Raw genomic sequence first — 7,500 nt, forward strand, 5'->3', positions numbered from 1 at the left:
CAACGTTTTGCATGTGCGAGTGCATGTGCAGATGTGCGTGCGCATGCGAGCCGAACCAAACCAACACTGGAACCAGTTGTGGTTCTGCCATAATCAGACGCCTGCACCGTCAGAACAGGCGACATCCGTTTTGAGGAGGCGTTTTAACCCGTAACCCTTTATAATAACTACACAAATGAAGCATTAGTTAAGTATTAGTATCTACCGAATTCACCATTTGTAAAACATTTGTAAAGTATCTGTAATAATTTTTAAAGAGTTTGTAAAGCAAGACCAATTGTCAGTGTGTTAATAGATGTTTTATAAATACTTGTTAGTGCTGCAATGTATGATTAATTCGTGCACAGATGTACATCTAAATAGTTTGTTCATCATGTACTTATAGTTTCTAAAGGACCTTCTGATCCTTTAGGCTTTTGTGAGTCTCAAGGTGCTGCTGGACTTGCGGTCTCATGTGTAAATGCTTTGTAAGGCAGAGATAGTCCTCACTTTAGAGGAGGCCATACAAAATACTTAACTAACAACTAGTAACTACCTGAATTAATCATGAATTGCAGTATTAATAAGTATTTATAAAACACCTAATAACACACTAACCACTGGTGCATGTCTTGTTTGACAAATGCTTTACAAATACTTTACAAACGCTTTACAAATGCTTTACAAATGCTTTATATATTATTTACAAATACTTTACAAATGCTTTACAAATGCTTTATAAATGATTTACAAATACTTCACAAATGATTTACATGTTCTTTACAAATATTTACATATACTTAACATGCTTTGCAAACGCTTTACAAATGCTTTACAAATGCTTTATATATTATTTACAAATACTTTACATATTCTTTACAAATGCTTTATATATTATTTACAAATACTTTACAAATGCTTTACAAATACTTTACAAACGCTTTACAAATTCTTTACAAATGCTTTATATATTATTTACAAATGCTTTACATATTCTTTACAAATGCTTTACAAATGCTTTACATATTCTTTACAAATGCTTTACAAATACTTTACAAATGCTTTATATATTATTTACAAATACTCTACAAATGATTTACAAATACTTTACAAATGCTTTACATATTCTTTACAAATGCTTTACAAATACTTTACATATTCTTTACAAATATTTACAAATGCTTTATAAATGATTTACAAATATTTTACAAATGCTTTACATGTTCTTTACAAATATTTACAAATCACTTACACGCTTTACAAAAGTTTTACAAATACTTTACAAATGATTTACATATTCTTTACAAATACTTTACAACTACTTTACAAATGCTTTACAAATGATTTACAAATGCTTTGCAAATGCTTTATAAATGATTTACAAATACTTTACAAATGCTTTACAAAAGTTTTACAAATACTTTACAAATTCTTTACAAATGCGGTGCATATTCTTTACAAATGCTTTACAAATACTTTACAAATGCTTTACAAATTATAAATACTTAACACATGCTTTACATATTCTTTACAAATGCTTTACAAATACTTTACAAATACTTTACATATTCTTTACAAATATTTACAAATGCTTTACAAATGCTTTACATATTCTTTACAAATGATTTACATATTCTTTACAAATGCTTTACAGATGCTTTGCAAATACTTTACATATTCTTTACGAATATTTACAAATGCTTTATAAATGATTTACAAATACTTTACAAATACTTTACATATTCTTTACAAATATTTACAAATGCTTTATAAATGATTTACAAATACTTTACAAATACTTTACATGCTTTACAAAAGTTTTTCAAATTCTTTACAAATGCTTTACATATTCTATACAAATGCTTTACAAATACTTTGCAAATGCTTTACAAATGATTTATAAATACTTAACAAATGCTTTACATATTCTTTACAAATGGTTTACAAATACTTTACAAATGCTTTACAAATGCTTTACAAATGCTTTACAAATGATTTATAAATACTTCACAAATGCTTTACATATTCTTTACAATGGTTTACAAATGCTTTACAAATACTTTGCAAATGCTTTACAAATGATTTATAAATACTTAACAAATGCTTTACATATTCTTTACAAATATTTACAAATGCTTTACAAATGATGATTCAGTAGTTACCAACACGTAACTAATGCTTCATTTGTGCAGTTACCGTTTTAACCCTCCAGCCAGTAAAACTGTGCAGGGCTCAAGACAGCCTGTCAAGTCGTACGTTGGGAGCGCATACCTCCAAGTTTACGGGTCCATGCCCTGGAAGCTCGCTGAGAAAGTACACACTACAACCCCTGCGTAAGCCATAAACCTCGGGGAGGGGGTGTTTACTGCGAGACAGAAAGCCAGCCGGTATAATTGCTGTTAACAGTGGGGAAATGAAACCAAGGTGGGACGAGATAAACCTCGTAACAGCCTGCAGACATTTATATAGTGTCGGTTTTGTGGTTACACTATGCATTTTTCTCCCCATTTTATTGCTTAAGGCAAATATGTTAAAGTAAATATATTTAAGAGTTTTCAGTTGTGTTTTCACGTGGATGTGGGTAATTTTAAAGGGATAACTTGTTCATGTAGGAGAAGCTGAAATTACCATGCACGTGCTGTCGTCGTGGGCAACGAATCATGGGTCATGATGTTAGACACGATAGAGCACACTACGAGTCCACCTCATATCCCATATGTTTTTTTGGGGGGGGCGGTTCCCCCCTTTTCTCCCCATTTGTACACGGCGAATTACCCCACTCTTCCGACCCGTGCCGGTCGCTGCTCCACCTCCTCTGCGAGACCGTCCTCCACCCAAAAACGACCCCATAGGTCGTTTGTACAAGCAGCTTATTACGACCTATAGTTACGTTTTGAAGTTAAGCGACCTCTAGCGGTCGTTTAGATAACGACAATCTGGCGTCTCGGGTGCTTCGTCAACATATGACCTTTGACCTTGGTTACTAATCAAAATGCGGTGAGCCAAGAGATGGGGGAGTGCAAGATTTACTTATACTCTTGTGAAGTGTTGGGTTTCTTCACAAATCTTCCCAGGCTGTGTTTGCTTACTTTCACATCTTCACTTTGCGTGGACAATAATCAAGTCCCAGTGTCCTCAAACCAGTCCTTCATAATCAGCAGCGTTGCAGGGTAGGAACAAACCACCTACGTGGTTGTACGGGTTGGAGGACTTGCTGATGTGGAGTCACCGGCCGCTTCTTTTCACCTGACAGTGAGGAATTTCACCGGGGAGGATATAGCGCGTGGAAGGATCACGCTATATATATATCCCCCACCCGACCCGACCCGACCCGACCCGACCCGACCCGGAGCAGGAGCCCCGACCGACCAGAGGAGGCGCTAGTGCAGCGACCAGGACACATACCCACATCCGGCTTCCCACCCGCAGACACGGCCGCCCGACCAAACCAGAGGATTCGAACCGGCGAGCCCTGTGTTGGTAGGCAACGTAATGGACCGCTGCGCTACCCGGAAGCCCCGTATCCCCACGTCTTCAACTAGCAGCCATGTTTCCATGTAATCCATAACTTTTGGTCAGTTATGTTGTAATTGATTATTGGTAATCACCGCAGCAAATTATCAACGTGTCATGCAACTGGTTCTTGAAAATATTCACAGCTGAGGTTACGAACCGCCAAACTACCATAGGGATCCGTCAAGTCTGGTAGGTGCTTATTACAGAGCCCAGACTGGAGGCCTTACCAAGGCGCTACGTCACGTCCGAACCGCTTTACGCACCACCTCTGCACCACGTGACAGCTCACGGCTGGCCAGGGGGCGGCGCGGCGGGGGGGGGCGTATTTGGCACGTTACTGCTGATCCGTGGGACAACACCGCCACTTGTATCGCACGTGGGGTCAAAGGTCACCGTTTCATGTCCCCCGTATAGAGTTACGGGGGAGCGGGCCGCCGAGGCTTTGTTCTGGAAGGGCCGTGATTGACAGGCCGGCTGTAATGGCGGCCGCGATGAGGGATATGATGGGGAACAGACCGAGGCAGGACGTGTCTGGTTCAAGTCAGACGGTCTGCATCAGGCCCACGCCGTCCTCTCCGAGCAGCTCAATCATCAATCATCCGAACCGAGATCTTTATAGGGCTTTTTTCCTCCCTTTTACTTCTCCCCTTTTCGTTCTCATTACTGGCAAGAGGTTTATATGGGAGAAAAAGAAGGAGAATCACAGGAATGACACGATGACCGAATGAAAAGTCGGGAGTGTGAATATGTGTGGAATGTGAGGCGTCCATTAAACCCCCTGACTGATGGACACGCGGCCCCCTTTTTCTCCAAGCAAACGTTTCATTTTTAATTCACTTTAGTTTCTGTCAGTGTGCAAAACGGTACAGAAACCACACTAGGGCGGTATGCATGCAGAATGTGCACCACCGGAGGCGGGAGCGATTAAACCAGGGCGACCAAGGCCGTCATTTGGACGGTTTCGGATTTTCAAATTTTAATAACTTGGTGAGAAAAAGGGTACAGACTCCTAAAATTGCATTAAAACGAGTTTTAGATCAGTTGCGCGAAAAAGTTACGAGAAGATCTACCTAAAACGACCGTGAGCCGTCAAAAAGACGGCTCGTCATTTGAGCGTCCTTTAGACCAGTGTTTCTCAACCGGGGGTCCGCGGACCCCTAGCGGTCCGTGGTGTAATTGCAAGGGGTCCGTGAAAATAAAATACCTTTAAAAAAAGATCCTATGACATTTATAGAAATAGGATTATTTTACTCAAATGTGACTGAGACCTTTATCTACCTAAACTATAAAGGGTAGCAGGACTTTTTTCTCTAATTACATCTGTTTCACAAGTGTAATTTATTGTATTTCAATAAGAGATCTCGCTCCCGTTTGCATTGTTAAAAGTTACTGCATAAGAATTCTGTTGTTACATATATCTGAAAGTTAATGAATACATATTCTGTGTTGTTACATATATCTGAAAGTTACTGCATAAGAATTCTGTTTTGTTACATATATCTGAAAGTTACTGAATACATATTCTGTTTTGTTACATATATCTGAAAGTTACTGAATACATATTCTGTTTTGTTACATATATCTGAAAGTTACTGAATACATATTCTGTGTTGTTACATATATCTGAAAGTTACTGCATAACAATTCTGTTTTGTTAACTATATCTAAGTTACAACTGAAAGCTCTTATTTTTGCCCCAAAGAGTGAATAAATGCTATAATGCAATTTAAAATGCAGTTTCTACTGGTTCTATCAAATTGCAACCCCCCTCCCCCAAGATCAGGTGGAGGGGTCCTCAGGGTAGATCAAAAATACGCAGGGGGTCCAGGACCCCAAAAAGGTTGAGAATCACTGACTTAGACAGAGTCAGTGCCGAAGAGCACGGAATTGAATACAATTCGCCCCACGGCCCTCTGGTGGCCTGTCCAGGGTGTCTCCCCGCCTGCCGCCCAGTGACCGCTGGGATAGGCTCCAGCATCTCCGCCACCCTGAGCGCAGGATAAGCGGTTTGGATAATGGATGGATGGATGGATTGATGGTGCGCGTCATGTCACTATTTTATGACGCGTGTTGGTCGCGTCATTTCCTTCGCGACGTTCGTTGCTCCGTTCTAGAATCGCACGAGCGTTCTCCAGTGCAGAGAAATAGCCTGAACTTGATTCGTGATGATTTCCAACATGTCTGGTTACAGACACCATGACTACCACCGAGGCGCTGCAGTATGTACAGGCGTTGTTTGAAAATAGTTTTAAAGTTGTTAAAATGTTAATTTTGGTGTCAGTCAGCCTCTTAACAGACAGACTAACATATGTAATGTGGTGACCCACATCTATATATCGAGAGACATTCACCTAAGAGGACGGTGTACCTTTAAGGGAAGAGGCGAGGGGGTCAGATAATGCACTTCCGCTTCCGGTTCACGGTCAGTTCAGTGTCGTTGTCAGATGTATGACATGCTAAGTTGGAGCTAGTGAACTACCTCGACTACGTCTACTCTCACGTCTCCTGTCTCGTTTTCTAACTCCACAGTAATGCATTAATATCTCAGTTGGGTATTTATCTCGACGGAATATAGAGTTTAAAAACAGTGGAGGTCATTTTGACCCCTCGTGGTCGTTCTAGTAGTTGGTAAGTTCCGGTCGTTGTTTGGGACTGTTTCAATGGTTATTTTCTTTTTCTTTTTTTTTTTACATTTCTCGTTTTATATGCCTTGTTACGGTTGTTAGTGTAAACTAGTAATAATACACGTTAGCCTCTAGCTAACGGGTCTGACCCTTTAGCCGAGCGGTCAGTGACGTCGCCTTGTGGTGCAGAACACCCGGAATCAAATCCCGCACCGGGCAAGAAAATAACCGGTTACATTAGATTAGCAAATATGTGTTTTCCGTTTCGTTTTTCAGGTTAATATTTTCACTTTTCCAATTGTGCTGTTCAAGTTCGACCATGTCTCTCTGAAGTTTAAACTATTTAAAAATAGCATTATAGTTGTTAAAACGTTAATTTTTGGTGTCAGTCGTTTCCTAACAGACAGACTAGCATATGCAGTGCATTAATATCTCGACTGGGTATTTATCTCGACAGAATATCGGGTTTAAAAACGTTTTGGGTAGGAGTGAAATCCCGGTCACAAACGCATACTGGATGCATGCAGTCCCGTCCACCTAAAAGCCTTTTTCATGGCCTTCCATGCAACATGCACACAAACAGCGGACAGCAGACAAATAAACGCTGGACTGACCCGCTGGGTGATGTCCGAGCCCCCGCGAGAGAGCCCCGCCCTCCTGCTGGGGCACGCTGTGCGGAGGTGGTGCTGCGGAGGTGCAGAGGTTAGTGTGGTTGGAGTCCGGCCGGGGTGTCCCTGTGACGCCGGCAGGGGCAGATGAAAGGTATCCCTCTGCTGGGCTTGGATAAACAGCAGCACACGGGAGGCACGGAACAGCACCGGTCCGGTAAGCATGCGTTGGTCAGCATCTGGACCGTTCGCGGGTCCTCTTCAGGCTGCTCACGTGTCAGGGATGTGATGAGCCTGGGTCACGAGCTATTGAAATGCTTTAGCGAACATGCAGCGTGTAAAGGATGCACAGTGTTGATGACGTAGACCATAGACTACAGACTGATCACACACACACACACACACACACACACACACACACACACATATATATATATATATATATATATATATATATATATATATATATATATACTATATATATATATGTGTGTGTGTGTGTGTATATGCGTGTGTATATATGTGTATATGTGTGTGTATATATATATATAAAATCCAGGTAGTCAAGCTAATTTTCTATGAGACAGTACAAGCCTGTTTCATGCTATAAGCAACCATCAGCTTTCTAGAGGCTTATATATGCATGTGTGTGTATATACACACGCATACATATATACACATATACATATATATGTATATATACACATAAATATTCATATATGCATACATATATGTATACATGTATATGTACATCTATGTACATTTATAAATGT

The sequence above is a fragment of the Lampris incognitus genome, chromosome 5 (genome assembly GCF_029633865.1).
Source record: "Lampris incognitus isolate fLamInc1 chromosome 5, fLamInc1.hap2, whole genome shotgun sequence".
Classification (NCBI taxonomy): domain Eukaryota; kingdom Metazoa; phylum Chordata; class Actinopteri; order Lampriformes; family Lampridae; genus Lampris; species Lampris incognitus.